This window comes from Alligator mississippiensis, chromosome 9, assembly GCF_030867095.1.
Source record: "Alligator mississippiensis isolate rAllMis1 chromosome 9, rAllMis1, whole genome shotgun sequence".
In the NCBI taxonomy this organism is placed as follows: Eukaryota; Metazoa; Chordata; order Crocodylia; family Alligatoridae; genus Alligator; species Alligator mississippiensis.
In genome coordinates this window covers 18704378-18722219 of record NC_081832.1, presented here as the reverse complement: position 1 = coordinate 18722219, position 17842 = coordinate 18704378, and the positions used below count along the sequence as shown (strand labels likewise).

General features: G+C 43.6%; 1 long non-coding RNA gene across 2 annotated transcripts; it reads left to right on the top strand.

The window, feature by feature from the left end:
* The first annotated feature begins 2221 nt into the window (after positions 1 to 2221).
* Positions 2222 to 15562, top strand: LOC109282485 (uncharacterized). 2 transcript variants are annotated; one of them, XR_002089489.2, is made up of 3 exons: positions 2222 to 2361; positions 9924 to 10093; positions 13301 to 15562. It is a non-coding gene; the product is annotated as an uncharacterized LOC109282485 (long non-coding RNA). The 2 variants fall into 2 exon arrangements; XR_002089488.2 differs by lacking the exon at positions 13301 to 15562 and adding an exon at positions 10241 to 10405.
* The last annotated feature ends 2280 nt before the right edge of the window (positions 15563 to 17842 follow it).

Below are 17842 nucleotides of genomic sequence, written 5' to 3'. Positions count from 1 at the left end.
AAGGTGCTATTTTGTTGAAAACTGTTTCACTATTAGCTGTTAACAGTTTACTTTGTTGGGTCTATAGTAGGCATAATTGCTGAAAAAGACATGCTAACGTATATTATTCCATGTAAATTTACAGATGGTCTGTATTCTACATAGGATGAAATTCATGAATATGACACTGAGATGGAGGGGCACGTATACATAAAAAGATGCTTTGGAATCCTAGGGCCTCAGTTCTCTATTTATAAAATCTCATTTTACACTTGAAAACATGCCTCCATTTTTAGGCACACTAAAAGTGTGTTTCCTGTGGGTACATATATGCATTACATTTAGGTTGATCTAAATACCCAGTCCTACAGGTGTGTAGAGGGCTTAAATTACTCAAAAATGGCACTCTAAGACTAAGTAGATCCATCTGACTAGATATGGTAACTTAGATCAAGATGTAGTTACCCCAATATGAAAAAGGATTAACCTGTGCAACTGCCTGTACATGTCTGTAGCACAGCCCCAGGGCTGGGAAAACCCAGGGTTGTGTTATTCCTTCTCCACCCACCCCCTGACCTAACTGGGCTATTTGTAGCCCCCACACACTTCCCAAGCAGGGCAGCCCCCACCCACAAACCTGCCAGACCCTGCAATCCCTGCAACACTCCCACCCCTAACCTGCTAATGTGCCCCTGATCCCCTCCCCCACACACACACACCCTCACCCCAAAATACTAACTCTGGTTTCCCTGCTTGGCTCCCAGGACCAGTGAATTAAGCTGCATAAACATAGACCAGGTGCAGTGAATAACTGTATGCACCATATTTCTGCATCTGTAGTGTAAAAGGGACAAGCCAAAATCCTAGATTTGAAAGAGAACCTCCAGATTTTGAAAAATACTGGCATTTTCTTGGCCACATATGGCCCCATTAAAAGTCTGTCAGCAGCTCAGAGCAGAACAATGACTACATACCTAGAAAAGGTGGGCAGAGAAACTAAGGGTGTGTACAGAGGTTACATTTTTTTGTGCAATGAGGCCCCCCGAAAGTGCTCTACAGCCATAATGTAATAAGCATTCACAGCTGCAGAGCACTTCTAAAATGTCCAATTGCATGAAAAATTAACTCTCATCTGATGAACTATTAGATGAAGGCATTTTAGGGCAGAGTGCCTTAGTGAACCTGTGTACAAATTCTCAGTTACTTTCAGGCAATTCTGCCCATATCCCATGCTTCTTTGCACAGGGCTCCACTCTAGCCTTGGACAGGCAGAGCTTGTCTCCTCTGCCTGCCCAGTGCCAGATCAGCCCTGCCCCTGGACTCTCAGTGACAACCTCTCATCCCAGGCCTTGGGAATGGGGGAGCCAGCAGCCTAACCAAGCACCCTATTGGTGGGAAGGTGTCTCTCCCCCTGCATAGGCAGAGGGAGAAAAAATTATCTGGGGGGGCTGAGCATGTGCATCCCCCTCCCCCCACAGCAGGTAAGTCTGTGAGGGAAGGGGTGGGGGGCGGGACAGATCAAGGCCCTAGTGGTGAGAGAGGGAGTGGGGCAGGGGCTGGAGTGAATGGGGTCCTGACTGGGCCAGGTAGTGGGACAATTGGAGCCTGGCCAGTTCATCCAGGGGTATGGGGGGCTCCCACCACTGTGTGCACCCCAGTGGAGGTCAGGGGAACACGTGTCCCCTGATCTGTGCGGGGTGGGGGGAAGCACCTGCCTCTGCATGCTGGGCTTTGCTCCCTGCTGCAGCTTCCCTGGAAGTGGCACAATGCCATGTGCATTCTCCCGCCAGGCAGGCAGGAGATGCATTGTAGCCTAGCGATGGGATGCACACGGCTTCGCACCATTTTCAAAGCAGTGGCAGCAAGGCACAGAGGTAAAGCAGAGCCCAGCCCATGGCTGCAGCCTACCTTTGCCCTGCACACAGGCCGGGGGGCACATGCCCCGCATTGGCTCCCCTGTGGTGTACAGTGGCAGAAGCACCCCACCTCCCCTGTGCTCCTAGACACACCACTGGGCTCTGATTGTTCCACCACCTGGCCCAGCCAGGACCTCATTCACCCCTGTCCCACTGCCTCCTGCACTGTGAGGCTCTCTATCTGCCCCCCCACCCCAAGCCCCTTCCCCTTCATAAAGGAAGTAGACTGAAACTTGCTTGCCGTGCTAGGCATTCACACACTGGGGCTGCAATCCTGGCTGTCTGCATAGCTGAGTGCATGCCCCTCCCCACTGCTGCAGCAGCCCGGAGCCTGCAGCTACACTGCTCTGTGGCCCTACCTGATGCCCTGCATTTGAGTGGGGGGGCTAAGCCCCATTACCCCCAGCCTTCTGCCACCTATGCCCCCCTGCCTGCACCCCCAGGACTAAGAAAGCAATCAGCCCAGGTGAGTACACTATGGGGGGCAGGGTTTCTTCCCTATGCTTGCTCTTTAGGGACCAGGGGAACAAGTAGGGGAGAGAGAACCCTCCCCACTGCAGTGCACCTGGCCAGGCTGCCAGCTCCCCTGATCCTGGGGGCACTGTCCACCTTCCTTTTCCCCCACCTGGCCAGACTGTGGCTCTCAGTAGGGCTGGGATGAGAAGCTGTCACTAACAACCTCGGGACAGGGCTGGCCACAGCAGCTGCAGACAGGCAAGCTGCTTGGCTATGGCTGACTCCTTCAGCTGCTGTCAATAGTCTCTGTAGCAGCCTCCAGAGCCTGTGGAGCATGCTGGGAGATGTGCAACGTCTCAGCCAGTGCAGGGCGGCTCTGACCTCCCCCCTCCCCCCAATGCTGAACAGCTCTTATGTTCTATCACACTGTAACTTTTAGCACTTTGTGTCAAGTGCAAAAGTTACAACGCGATCAGAAGTGCCTTCCTACACTTCTTTGCGCACCCTTGACTTGCGTGGACTAGGGAATTGAACCCCTGTCTCTTCAATCACTGAAACCTTTTATCTTCCCAAAAAAGAAATTTGAAATTCAAAGCTGACTATGCCAATCAAAGCTTTTGAATATCCTTGCCTGACCAAATTTTGGGAAAAGTATACAAAAGGATATTTTGTATTAAGACCCTTCCCCTGCATTGAACCATATGTTTTTTGGGTTTTTTTTCTTCCCCATAACATAGCTTCTTTTTCCTGGAGTGAATTTCACAGTCTTTTGATTTTTGCATCTGAGAACCCTGTACAATTTTTTGCTGCATTTGCATTCTGATTTTTTGAAGAGTGTCTTAATGAAAAATACATAGCAGAATACTCCATACAACTTGCCTACAATGCTGAAGATCAATAACAGTTTATTTGATCACTGACAGCAAATGCTCTTTCAATTAAGCAGGTCACATAAATAACTCTCTGGTTCCAACATGATTTGGAAAGGTTGAGTGTGAAGTAAACATGATTGGGTTAGTGACTGCAGAGCCTCAGAAGGATTGGTTGCATGAATAGCCACCCAAATGCTTGGAGGTTAATTCAGATTTCATTTGCATCTCCAAAGTCTGCCAGACTGGATCTGGGAATCTCACCGTGATGTGCCTTCATGCAGGTTGCTAGCTCTTTCCAGGCAGGAGTGACGTTTCATAAGAACACCCGTTCTTACAGCCTGGTGCTTCTGCTTCTTGTTCCAAACAGGGTGTGTGGACCCCCAAAAATGAAACGTGTGGAGAAAAAACCCTGTAGTCAAACTTTCTTATGACTCAAAATATTTCTGTCCATTGTTTTAAGTGAAGGTTTAGGTTGACTCTTGTTTTATCCGGAGTGTTACTCTCACCCTTATGTCAGTGACCTTGTGTGGTTTACCAGCTGGAGGGGTTTATACTCTATGTTAATTCCTTTGTGATAGAAAATGGATGAATTATGACATTAAATAAGCTGGGTTAGATGCTCACATAATATAACTCTGCATGGCAGCATTCAAGTCCAGTAAGTTATACTGATTTACACCATAAATGGATATGACCCCTATTGCAAGTGGGAACATTGGCACATGCTGGGGATGCATCAGCATGTCGCTTTTTACATCATGTAGAACATTTCTTTGTTCAGCTCTTGGCAAGACAAAAGCTCACAAGAGAAACAGAGCTGCACCATGTGCTTCATAGAGATGGGCCTAAAACACAATGGAGGACAATAGATTATAATACTTTATGAACTTCAGGGATGCTCAAAATCCAAATGAAGACGCAGAGGAAGATTTTTCAGTTAAACCTTATCTTTACCATACAATAAGCCCAAACTCTGGATCAAAGTGCTTCTGGATAGTCAAGCATTCAGAATGCAGATAGAATTTTGTACTTATCTTTCCTAGTTTTCTTTTTTCCTTTAATTTTTCCAATACATTGTTTCTGTAGAACAAGTTGTGGGGGGAGAAACAGATTTCACAGCTGCTGAGAGAAAAGATCAGAGGCACCAACCTTGTTTAAAAATTCCAAAATCAATTTAAAAAAAAGGTAAAACCACAGGAAACTCCCTGCTTCACTAAGAAGTCCTCAGTTCAAAGATAGTTGTTCTGGGACAAATCCACAGGATCTGCCTGTCAATAGGTTTCATACAGAAAGAAACATTTTTTTTTTTTTTGGTCTCATTGCTATTTGAGAGACAGACAACTTTATAACTGAGGTACAAGGTGAAACTACAAACAGGGCTGTGGGGAGGCTGGTGGGAGAGGAGGAGGAGGAGGAGAGAAGGGAAGTTCAAGGGCTGAGGAGAACCAGCCTTTGCGAACTGTTTCTGTTGATTTCCAGTTCACCAAAGGTTGGGTGCAATCATAATCATCAAGGCCTTATGACGTGGTTCTGATCAGCTACAGGGCTAATCCCAATCAACATGCAGGAATGGACCCCAAAATCTTATATTTTAATAATATGGTTTGAGCTTTACTGTTAACTTCTAAGCATCTTTAACTACTTCTGAAGTCATTGGGAGTTGAGGTGGACTCTGCTTCACAGAAGGCACAAAGCAAATTTCTTAGGCCCCAAGGACTTAACTAAGAGTTCCACGTCGGGGATACTTACAGCATCAGTTTTACATTTACAAAAACATTACTGGTTAGCACTGGGACTAGACTGCTTAACATTCTGGCACTGGGACACAGTTTTTGCCTCCAAATTATAAAACTCAGACTTAACTTGGTTTAACAGTGCTTGAAGCTTCTTACCATCCCATGATGGCTCAGAAACCTGTGCCATGAACTTGAGAGCTCACTTGAGTTCTACATTCCCCATCAATCCATTATCTTTTAGGAACATTAAAGCTGAATGGCAATTACAACAGATCCTGGAATGGACATTGCCTGTACAGATGTCTGTGGGTGGGTGGACTTCTGATCAGGACTTCTGTTTCAAAGGAGGCATTTAAATAACCTGATGCACAAGCTCTGGTTTCACTAGGTGCAAAGCCATGTCTGCAGCTGTACCCCAGCTTCTAGGCTTGGATCAGGCTATCTCAACACTGAAAATGACCACATGCCAAATCACATAAGTATTTTTACACCCCCATTTTTACAAAGTTGGTCTTTTTAGTTCCAAGCACAGCTGTTGACCTGCTGTGTGATCTTTGATAAGTCACTTTGTCTTTCTGTGTCTTAGTTTCCCCTTTCTTTGTCTTGTTTATGTAGAATACCAGATGCTTGGCGCAGATAATGTCTCCCAGGGTTTGTCTATACCAACTCCGCACTGAGAAGCAGCCCCACCCACTCATTCCCTTTCTGTCAGCACCAAATCCTGAAATCCTTAGAAAAGGCTTGAGCATGTAGCTAGACTGTTTCCAGGCTCCCTGACTTGGGCATACTTATTGTTTGCTAAAGAAGCTGCATCTCCTCATTTCTGAGATGTAGAGTACACTGAACAGGAACAAGTAGTCCAGGAAGAAGGTGCCCCACCTGCGAGCGCTGGCCAGGAAGTGGCCAGATGTAGGCCACGGCCACTTCCGGGAGCACCATGGCCGCTCACCGGTCAGTAATGCTATGGGGGAGATCCCCTCCCCCCCAGTCGCTGACTGGTCACTGGGGGGGGGGGGGGGCATTGCCCATGTCCTTTATTCAACAACACTTATGAATAGAGGAAAAAATACAACTAAAATAGCAAGGGAAAAGGTGCATTAAACAACATGAATGTAAATTGTTTTCTCTTCTTTTTCAAAGCTTATTACTAATTGATAGTTTTAGAGCAGAGATTTCTTTTCATACACTAAAATTAATGGGCCATATCATTGACTTGTGTGAATCAGTACAGCATCATTGATGTTGATGGATATTACCTGATTTATGCCAGCAGAGGATCTCACCCAATATTACACCAAAACTGTTTTAAGTTTTTAACTGTCAATTTAATTGCATTCTTAATTCTGCAAACATACATGCAGTACAGTAACTTTTTACAGCTAGGTATATACAGCTACTGATGCCATAGGGCTACTTCCATGAGGAAAGTTGCATTCATACATAAAGTTTGGCAGCTAGGTTTATACAGCTTTGTACAGCTAGTTTTATACAGCTACTGATACCATGGGGTACTTCCATGAGGAAATTTAAGTTCATACATAAGGTTTGGCAGGATCAGGTCCTTAAAATGAGCAGTATATAGATATATCTATAGCTTATCTATAGCTATATTATTCTAATACATACACACAGATATTTTACAGTGTAGGTAGTAACACAGAAAATCTGCTCCAACACTTAAATTGTTCGATTTATACTATCATAAAAAGTGGCTTCAGTATGTATATTTAAGTTGCTTAATATTTCTATTGTCAAAGAGTCTTGCAACTCTAACAATGCAATTGTTTAAAGCAAACCTTTCAAATTCACCAGAGGCTCAGGCCACTACCAAAGTAGCAAATGCCCTGGAATCACCACAAATGCAGACAGAAGTGACAATTTTTGCCTCATCTGGCCCCTGAAAGTGTTCTACAGACACTACCAAACACAAGTGCACAGTTGCAGAGCACTTTAAAAGGGCCTGATCCTACAAAAATCTGAACCCTCATTACATGGGGGTTCAGATGAAGGTACTCCAAAGCAGAGAGCCCTCAGTAACTTCTGTCTGCACTTGCCAGGAGCAGGGCTCAGCTGACACATCCTAGCACTGCCCTCGGTGTTGTTTTCAGAATGGGACGCAGGGAAGGGAGTGGAGGGAGCTTGTTCTGGGGGTTGCCCAGACAGTGCTAGAGAGTGGGGCAGGTGGACTGAAGAGTCCTCTGAAGTGGGGGGTCTCCAATCCACCATCCCCACCCCTCAGCACAGCTGGGGAAACTCCAGAACGGATATCCCTTGCCTGCCTTCTCCCTCTCTTATCCTGAGTTAGCACCAAGGGCCAGGAGAGAGGGAGCAGAACTGGAGGAAGAAGCTGCTGACACACAGCCTCATCATCATCCTCTTGTGACCTAATGTCTGTTGGGTCAGACGGATTGGTCTAACTCTGGTACTTTCTGTGAAACTCCATGAGTTAGACCTGGGAGCTGCACTTCTGTCTGTGCCTCAAAAGCTGCCTGAACAGTAGGAGTAGTGACAACTAGTAGGAGCAGTGACAAGGAAGATGAGGAAAAAGCTGGTCTGGACTTCTCCCAACATCTCCTTAGGCCAGCATATAGGGTAGTAACAGTGGTCCATTTCTTCTCCTCTTCCAGGATACCAGTCTTGTGGCTTTGCATTCCATTCTTCTATCTCAAATGACAGAAATCTGAGTGCTCAAACCATGCAGATGATGAAGGGATGAGTAGGCTGTTCCTGTCACATGCCATCCTGTTTAGTTTTAATTTTTTGTTTAAAAAAAGGGAAAGGAAAGAAAGTTACACAAAGTAACCTAATTTAGGTTGCAAAAGTACTAAAAAATAAATGCCAAATTTACAGCCACCCTCACAGCCTTAATTAATCCCTCTTGCAGATGCTATACTGTTTGATCACCTATCACAGACTGTTTTCCGAGGCCCCCAACCCTGCCCCCACATCATCCAGTGAATAGGATGGGTGTAAAGGGGGGCACAGTTAAAGTTCCAGGGACTTGTCTTTGAAACCTAAATAATATTCTTCTAACATATTTTTGTATGCAATATATCTATAGATATTACCAGGTATTCTGATTTTTTTCCCTCTTTGAGGCAAATTGAGTTTGACATTTATACAAGAAGCAATAAACCTGATGCAGTCAAAGTATATTCCTAAAACAAGTTCAGTAATGTCTCTTCCAAAGTACGTTTGAGTTAGTGGAATAAATGCCTTTTCATGTTTGCAGTCAAAGTACCAGACAAATCTGCCAAATGGTCTTGGAAAATTGCCTTCAGAATTGACTTTCCCCTGGGAAGATTTGCTTCTATGGAAAGCAGAGATACTGGGAGCATTTGAAAGACAGAGAAAGCAAGTGGCTTCAAGGCTAACTTTAAGCAAGTGGCTTTCATTTCTCTTTGTCCAACTAGTAGTCTAATTTCTTACCTCCAAAACTTTCTGGTTAATAGCAGCAAATTTCAGGTTTACTGAGAACAGCTCTCTGATAATCCAGCTTGATTTATCAAATCAGCTGATGGCAGGCTTTGGTTCTCAACAAGGTGGACTCTCTTCTGGGCTTTCAGCCCCACCTGGGGGACAAAGAGTTCTGGAGACTTTTCTATCAGGAGCCAGGTCAGTTTTAAGATTACCAGACTGAGAACTGGGAATGATTTGGAGTCTGATAAATTTGCTTTATGTTGATGCAGGAAGGAAGTAATGTGGATTTTGTTGTAAAACACCAGGCAATTGGCACTAGCTAACTAGGGACACCAATCTGAGATTCACATTAAATCCACCTTTTTTTTTCAATCAGTGAAAGTAAAGTAGTACTGATGAAAGTAAACAAGTAGTCCAAATATTGGCAACACTAAAAACTTCTAAGGCCACTATCATGCCCATCACTGACGCACAGTCCCTAATATGCCCTGCTGGTAATTGTCACCTGCTGTATAGCTCCTTTCTGTCCCTCAGGCAGTGTAAAGGGACCACAACCAACCTCGAGACTCTGGTCTCTAAAACTTCACACTCCAGATTTAGGATGGCACCCATGAAACACGTAATAGCAACCATGGCACTTTCTTAGGTTGCAGGACAGAGAGGCCTATCTAACTGCCGCAACATTTTCCCACTTTAAAAGAGTTTCAACTTTTCAAGGCTTCCCCTTGTGTGAACCTCCACCTTGTGCAAGCGGCCTAACGAAATTCTAGAACTTCATGGAGTAAACCAGAACTATTTTTATTTCAGGTTGAGTAAACCTTTAACATTTAACAGGTGTTTATTTCATTCCCTAAGCTGCCTCCGGCTCTAGTAATGCTTAGCACGATCCTTTTCTCAGGAAGGAAAAAAAAAACCTGGGGTTAAATGCTCTTAAAATGGAGTGCTGTGAGGAAACCCAGATTGGTATACATGACTATTGATCCCCCTGCCCCCACCAGCTGCCTCACTATGGCCTTCCTGGGTAAGATCCCGACAGGAAATAGTTTAGAGGGAGAGAATTTTCAATGAAAATATTATTTCTTGATCTGCCCACTCCTACACCCTCGCAGGTTGTATGGCTAAATGACGTTTAGGAATGCATGTCCTTCAGGCCACTCGCTCAACTGTCTTCTCTCTGGTTGCTTTTCCATCAAAAGTGCAATAGAGCTAGCTCCAGGTCCTCCCTTCCCAAATGTCACAGGAGACACTTGACCTTTCAAGTGTGTCTTGGCTTTTTAAAGTCATTTATAACCCTAGCTTGAAAGTGCAGCATGTGTAAATGGAGGAGGCTGACCCCTCACCATGAACTTTGTTCCAGCCTTCCTGGGAGGTGCATGTAGGGTGGGGTCCGCTAATGCTCCAGAGCACTTGAATTAAAAAAACAACCCTAAAACCTACAAAAATTGGCTGATACTGCATGCAGCTTCACTATTCAAACCAGATGCTTGCATGCCTTCCTGCCCACGCTACCTTAGCCCACGCTTTCTCCATTCCTATCCTAACAGGATGTCTCAGCTTTTTTGTACCTTGAGCCATGTTCAACAAAAGCGAGAACAGGAGAAGGAGGTGCATTCTTTGAAGTGATGTGCAGGAGGCTCCATTCAGCAGCAGACATGTTTGCAACTTCTTCTGAAGGCTGCTGTATTGTTACCGTTTTCTTCGGAGAGCTGAACTGGTAAAGACGACACCACTTGACAAATTGTGTCTGGGTTAAGGAAAAGGAAGGGGATTGAGGGTTATTTCTGTCGGGTTCTGGGGCTGGGGAAAAAAGATAGTAATAGCTGAAGACATATCATCCCCTCCACCTTTCTTCCTCATTTAGAATATCTGAGGCCTACAATCTTATTCTAGCTTCCCATTCCCACTGCGTGCAATTCTGGGCGCCACACTTCAAGAAGGATGCGGATAACCTGGAGAGGGTCCAGAGAAGGGCAACTCATATGGTCAAGGGCCTGCAGACCAAGCCCTATGAGGAGAGACTAGAGAAACTGGACCTTTTCAGCCTCCGCAAGAGAAGGTTGAGAGGCGACCTTGTGGCTGCCTTTAAGTTCATCACGGGGGCACAGAAGGGAACTGGTGAGTATTTATTCACCAAGGCGCCCCCGGGGGTTACAAGAAACAATGGCCACAAGCTAGCAGAGAGCAGATTTAGACTGGACATTAGGAAGAACTTCTTCACAGTTCGAGTGGCCAAGGTCTGGAACGGGCTCCCAAAGGAGGTGGTGCTCTCCCCTACCCTGGGGGTCTTCAAGAGGAGGTTGGATATGCATCTAGCTGGGGTCATCTAGACCCAGCTCTCTTTCCTGCTTATGCAGGGGGTCGGACTCGATGATCTATTGAGGTCCCTTCCGACCCTAACATCTATGAATCTATGAATCTATTAACCAGCATTTCTCTGGTTACGGAAATTGCAATGCTTTCTGTTGTGGAGCTGCACCGCACGCGCCAGGTTTGCCAACAGGACCCCGAAGGGCCTGAGAATTCAGGCTACCATTTTTATAGGCTTCTAGTAAAGGAAAAAACAACCCCATGGGATCCATCAGGGGTAGAGCTAAGCGTGGAACCTGTGTCCCATGTCTGTGCAGTGGCTGCTTTTCTTTCTGTGCCCAGTTCCTTCACACCCGAAACACATTACCCAGTGTAATTAGACATCTTGGTGAAACAGAAACAGAAAAGACACATGCTAACAATTTTCCTATTGTAAACTTATCAGATTTTTTTTTTTTTGCCATGAAATGTGATTACTCATTGGCAAGAATCTGAAACCTGATGGCTTTTTATAGAGAGCAAAAAAAAAAAATCCTTTAGTACACAAGTTCATCAGAAATGTGATCACTGACACACACCCCTGTTTTAGTTCCACAGCTGTGTACATACAGGCTGCCAGAGCTGAATAACCCATTAATCTCCTTGTGGAAAATTAACCAATAAATTGAAAATAATTAGTTGGGTATGAAGAGAAGCAAGGAATCAGACAGCTGTTAGTTAAAGCATGATTTGGGCATGTAGAAACAAGGTGTAACAAGACATGCAGGGAGAGCAGGGGAGGAGGAAGGGAGGGTCTGAAAGAGAGTAGAGAGCCGCAAATCCAAGGGAGTTGATATATATGTGTATATATAAACTAGCTTAAGTAACTCCATCCAAGAGGCATGCCTGACTTGAAAACTGTAGAAGGATCAGTAGAGCTCTCAGAAATGTGCAAGTCAAATAAGCAGCACTGGGGCCGGTTCAAGTTGGAAGGATTCGTCACTAGGAAGGAAAAGGAAGAAAGATACACTACTATGTATATGCTCATCAGCATTTCATTCCTTTTTCAACCAAACATCCATGGGGCTTCACAGTAGAGATGAAAGAAGTGGCAACATGCAAAAGAATCTGCAGCAGGTCACCTGCAGGAGCTGCTTGTCTTCATCAGTGCTACCTTACACCCATGAACAGAGAAAAATATGATCCCCACTTCTGTGATAAACCTGCCCCTTTCCTTGTTTTACTTGGCTTTTTACTGAGCCATGTTACATAGGTGAACACCACCTCCCAAAGCACAAGGGACGTGTATGAAAAGAAATACAGGAATGTGTCCTACAAGTGAAATGACAGAAACAACCCTCAAAACAACATCCCCAAATTGATCATGAGAAGAACAAGAAATTTGAAGATCCTTCACTACATATGTTTGAGGCCGGTCAGTGGGGTGCCAGACCTCCACTAATTTAAGGCCTGGACCCAAGGTATATGTTCCAGGCTCAGTTAGGACTCTGTAGATGAGAAATTTTCAGTTTGTCCTCACAATATTTGAGCCACAAAAGGCAGAATTCACAACAGATATAGAAATTTCATGGGATCAGTTGTTATCACATGACATCTACCACTTTGAACTCAGTGCTTATAAAAGTCTGCTTCTGGACCAAGACAGGAAGTTTATACTCATTATTATTAGTGGAATCATTGTACAGCCATCCTTAAAATTAGAAGGGATTTGGTATGAAACCTCAAATTTCAGTACTATGTGGGACCTACGGTTTTGGTCTTAGCCCATCCATATATATTAGCCTTTCCAGGATTTCCAGTCTTATTAGGACTACTTGGATAGTAGTGTTATATATAATATTACACACAAAAACCCTAAACTTTCAAAGCCTAATTCAGTTTCACTTCAGTATCATGTCCTCCTAAAAAGTTTCTCTCTGATATATACCCTGTCTTTCAACCACTTGGATCAATCTATTGTAGCTGCAATTGCTAATGAAGAATGCAAAAAAAATGGACAATAGCAAAGAAGGGCAAAGGGAGGAGGAGACTACAGTGGTTAGACAAGCATTGTGGGTTTGAAGAGTCACTTTTTTAAGACAGTCATGAACTGGACTTAGAATTGTAGGAAACCACTGAACTTGATAAAGGAAGGAGCTAATACTGCTAATAGGGAGAGTAAATAATCTGTATGTGGCATGTGAAATTCAGAAATTTAAAAGAACAAGGACTTGGTTAGACCATAAAAGAAGGAGATACGATAAGGTAGAGAATGACTAAGGCATGAATAAAGATTTCAGCTGAGGCAAAATCAGTGAGGAGGAATCCTGGCCAGGTTCCAGGGGTCTGCTGAAAATCTTCACTCAGGCATAGCCTAGACACTATTTTAGGAAAGGAGGTTGTGGGGACAAAAGAAAAGATTACGGTGAAAATGACTCCAAGATTTCTAGGTGGATTTGAAATGCAGCTGTAGGGTTGTTGTTTTCTTGGGTTTGGGTTTTTGTTTTGTTTTTTTGGGGGGGAGGGGGGGGGGGGGGCTTCTGCCACTCTTTAGATTGCAACAGAGTAATTTCTGACCATTTATAACCCAGACTAGAAATTAATCCCCATGTCTTGTTTCTAAAAAAACATCTAGGTTGATAGTTAAGTCCTGTCCAGGTGACAGCTCAGAATGTGCTGAGAAGCTCCATGGGAATGCAAGTCTGAACAGCCCGCCAGTCTCAGGAGTATCACCTCCTTTCCTCAAGTGAGCCAAAGCCCAGCAGTTTCTCAATATCAACAAGTGTCAGACAAAACTGGTTACTGAACGTACTGCGCTCCTTCACTTCAGCCCCTCTGGGGCAGTCAATTTGTTACATGTAGAGTCTTGTGGTGGAAAGAAGAGAGAAACAGCAGAGCTCCCAGACTGACAAGGTTTGCGGTTTTGTTTAAGATGCTGAATCAGAGTTTCACCTGGAGGGGAGGTAGTAGAGGATGGATCATAGTTGGCAGGTGTCTGCAGAAATACACACACTCCTATATCCATGGGGCTGGCAGGCAGCACCACTTGGCTGGTTTGGTTGCTTCTGCTGCTACAAGGGTGGTTAACATCATTTTCAGACACAGACATGCTGGTTCTTGCCGAGTGGCCTAAAAGAGAAGACTCCTTTGAAAAACACAGTGGCAGTTTGAAAGAATAATGAAATTTAGTATCCACCCAGGCTGCTAAAAGAGACTGAATTACTAACAGCTTTGCAATTCTGTCCTGCAAGACTCTTTTCTTCACCCCTGAGAGCTTTTTAGCATTGATCACCTTAAGAGGAGCTTTTACAACAAGGACTTGATCACCTATTGATAGTCCCAATTAGTTTATATGCTTCCTCCTGTTTTCTTTACATGCCCAGAATTAAATGTTTCGACATTGTACATAAATTAAATTGCACAGAAGGAAAAACAAGAGCTTTAAAAAAAGGGTTACCCGAGTATATGGTTTAGTGTCACATCAGAGTTTGATGGGACTTCCTGGTGCAGAAGCATTTTAAATAAGCAAGCAAATTAAAACTGAGAAAACCTGAGACAAGCTTTTCACAGTGCACATACTTCCACAGACTCAGCCAGAAAGAGGTCTGATTCACCTGCAGAGGTGCTGTTTGCAGGCTGTGAATGCCACAGTTTGGGTTTTGGTTTCACAAACACTTTCCAAGCAGAGGTTGATAGTGTTGATGTGAATTAGCTGTTAGTGTGATATAAAGTAAACATACATATAAGGCAACATGTGTCCAAAACTATACTTTATCAGGAGGTCCCTAAAGCCTTTCTGCACTTGAAATCATTTGTATTTTCACTGTGGATGAGCAATTCTACCATTCACTACAGCACAGCTGCTACATGTTTTGCTGATGTCCATGCAGAGAAAGCATGTTGGTAGGCACAAACTCACAGCATTTCTTGAACAAGCTAGTGTCACATTCACGGAAAAAAAAATATTTAATATGTTGTCCAAAACGCATGCAGGCCAGATTCTCTGTCTGTGAAAACTGACATACACACAGCTCTGTGGAAGTCAATACCATCCTCCTTCGATAGCAGCAGAGTCATAATAACTGTCTCTTCCAGTGGTCCTCAACTGGGAGTTCTCACCCTCAGGTGTGCTGTGACACATGCTGACACTGCAGCAACAGCCTGGTGAGACTGCCTTCTGTGCTCCTGTTCCATCAGCCCTGTAATGAGCCTAAAGCAGGCAGGAGCTGTGCTACTGTAGCCCTTCTGGTCAGCCCCTGCTGCACTCCTGGAAACAGAGGCGCATGGGACAGTTCTATTTCCCACCTCTGTTCTGAGAAGCGTGGCAGGGTAGGGCCTGGACTGGGAAGGGTGCACAGTATGAGTTTGCTCCTGTCTGCTTTAGGCTGATCACAACATGAGTATGTGCCATAGCCCTTCCTGGGCTGGCTGTGCAACAGGTTCAGGGCAATTTTATCTGGAAGCATCAGTAACTGGTTGAGAATCATTGGGGTAGGCTGAAGCAGCATCAACCACGGTTCTCAACTGATGTGCTGCTATGTTCAAAAAAGTGTTGGAGGAGTGCCCCAACTCTGGAAAGGTTGAGACCCACTAGTCTGTACCCTAAGATTTATAGACCTGTACTAAATTGCATTTCCTTGTGAGGTCACTAGATGGTATGTAGCTGTGATTTATTGAGGAAGTTAAGCAGGTACAGCTTTTGCTAAAAGGAAGTGGAACAGATGCATATTAACTCTGCTCTAGTATTAGCATTGCCTAAAGGTCAGAATTAAGGTGCATGAAGAGAGCTTACACAGCCCCTAACCACCATATTGTGTCACGTTTAAGCCAACGCTTTTCTGCCATCATTTGTACTTGCAGTAAACTTGACAAGGAAAATAAACAGAGTTAATTCATTGCCATCTGCTTCTATTCTGCTGAATGATGCAATCAAGAATTGACTTCTTATAAATCATGCCATAACACAAACCGGTGTTTTTGAGGTCATGAACATTTAGGCATTTAGAGTGCTTGTGACATCAGAATTAGTAGCTGGTATGGAAGAGACCCTTCTCTGACTCTGAGATACTGGTTGAAAATTATCCCTCAAAGTATTTTTTTTTTTAGTTGCAATGATTTTTTTTTTTTAATATGGGAATTGCCTGACTTTGATACTTTGCTTGGGTTGTTTATTTTTTTGGTTTGCAGGGGGCAGGGAGGGCTGGCCTTTTCTTTTAAATGACATTTTAGGTATGAGTTTGAATTTTATTTTCAGCTTCTACTTGCTAGAAACAGGAGCAAACTGGGTTTTATGATTTTGTTTATGAAACTGCCTCCAAATGTAAAAGAAAATGTTGATGAAAAGCAATATTAGTATATGTTTAAATTTGTATGGAAAGCAAAAAGTTCCTCAGCCAGCTCTAGTTAAATATCTTGTCCAGAGCTAAAATGAATCAGCCAAGGAGCAAGCAATAGAGAATCTAGATTTTTCTATCTCCACTCATGCTTTGGCTACCAGACTTTGCATCTTCCAGTTAGAAATGACAGGAAAAATAAAACAGAGAAGACCTACAAGAGGATAAGCTATTCTGGTTAAATTTGAAACCTTTCTGAGCTAGCCTGAGAGCAGGTGCATGCAGCACTGCAAAATTTGTCAAATAAGATATTAGGAAAGATCTCCCCAAGCACAACCAAGAAAAAATAAGAACAACTGCACCATAGAGAGGCATATACTTCATGCAACACAGTGATGCAACAGCAGAGACTAGCTCACTCCCCTTCTGCAAAACTCATCCATCAAAGCTAATAATGACAATTAGACAACTCCACGTCATTTTTACATCACAGACCAAGAGCAAGGATGATGTCTGTGGTGAGCAGCTGACTCCTAGGTCCTATTTTTGCTTTCATCATTAACTTATTGTTTGGAGCTTGTTTCTCCTCTGCGTGGTGCCTCAGTATACCCAGCTGTGAAATTTAGATAGTATTTGCTTACTTTGCAGGGTGCTAGACCATACTTAATTAATCTGCACAGACTAAGATGAAAAGAGTTATATAGTGAAGCATTGTTAAAACTGGCATTTTAGTGTTATTTTTATACACCTCCCTTCTCTCTCTAGATGTTGAAAGTGGGGTGAAAAGCAAATGAGTAAAAAAGCAAGAGAGCTTGCATCCACCCACACACAACCCCAGATTCACACAAGCAGAAGCTTAGAAGGGAGGAAGAGGGCCAACTTCAATTGTTGTTTATATTTTTAAATAGGCATCATAGATACTATTGTGATGGCATTCTGTAATTAGATAAAAAGACATCTCTATTTGCTTTTTTGAACGAGCAGTTAATACATTTAGCATCTTTAAGTTCGTTGGGTCATTTTCTTTACTGATGTAAATCAGCGTAGCACCTCCGAGTTCTACCAAGCGAGGAAAATGCACACTACCTGGAGGTGTGGGCATTTTACTATTCTCTGTTGATAGCCTCCAGTTCAAAGTTGCACTCTCAGTTTCTCCATCTGGTACATAGAAATCAAGCTGGTTTCATTTCACTTTATCCATAATCCCCAACGAGAGACTATTATATTAACACATAATTTTACTGCTTGTGTCTGAGATACCATAGAATATTCAGCATTTATCCTGGACCCAGGGGAAAATTGTGCATGTGTCAGTAAATATGACTCAGAAGTCATGAGGAAGCAAACCATGAGGTAACAATGGACCATTTTTACACTTACTGTAATCCCTAGTTTGGGAATGAAACACCTCTCCTGTAAAGTCATTGGATTCAGATGAATTGACCAAACCAACTACTACTGTATTACAGAAACTCTACAGCAATATTTATGATGATTAGCCTGACAGGCTGAGTAATCGCCTTGTGGCTGAAATGCTAATAGCAATGGACCTGGATTTTCAGCAGAAATATTTCACCAGAACTTCCTAAAAATAGTGGTGGGAAATGACCCTAGATTTCATTCTCGGAACTGGAAAGCTGCATGTGGCTGAGTTTCTGAAATGCACAGCAGATTAAGCTACTATATGAAATGAAGAAAACAATTTGTTTGTACCAAGGGCCATGATCCTGCAGACTCTTATACACATATTCCTCTTTATTTATGTAAGTAGTCTCATTTAGATTAATAAGGCAACTCATTTGCAGAAAATTAAGCATGTGTGTACGTGGCCAGACCAAGGCCTA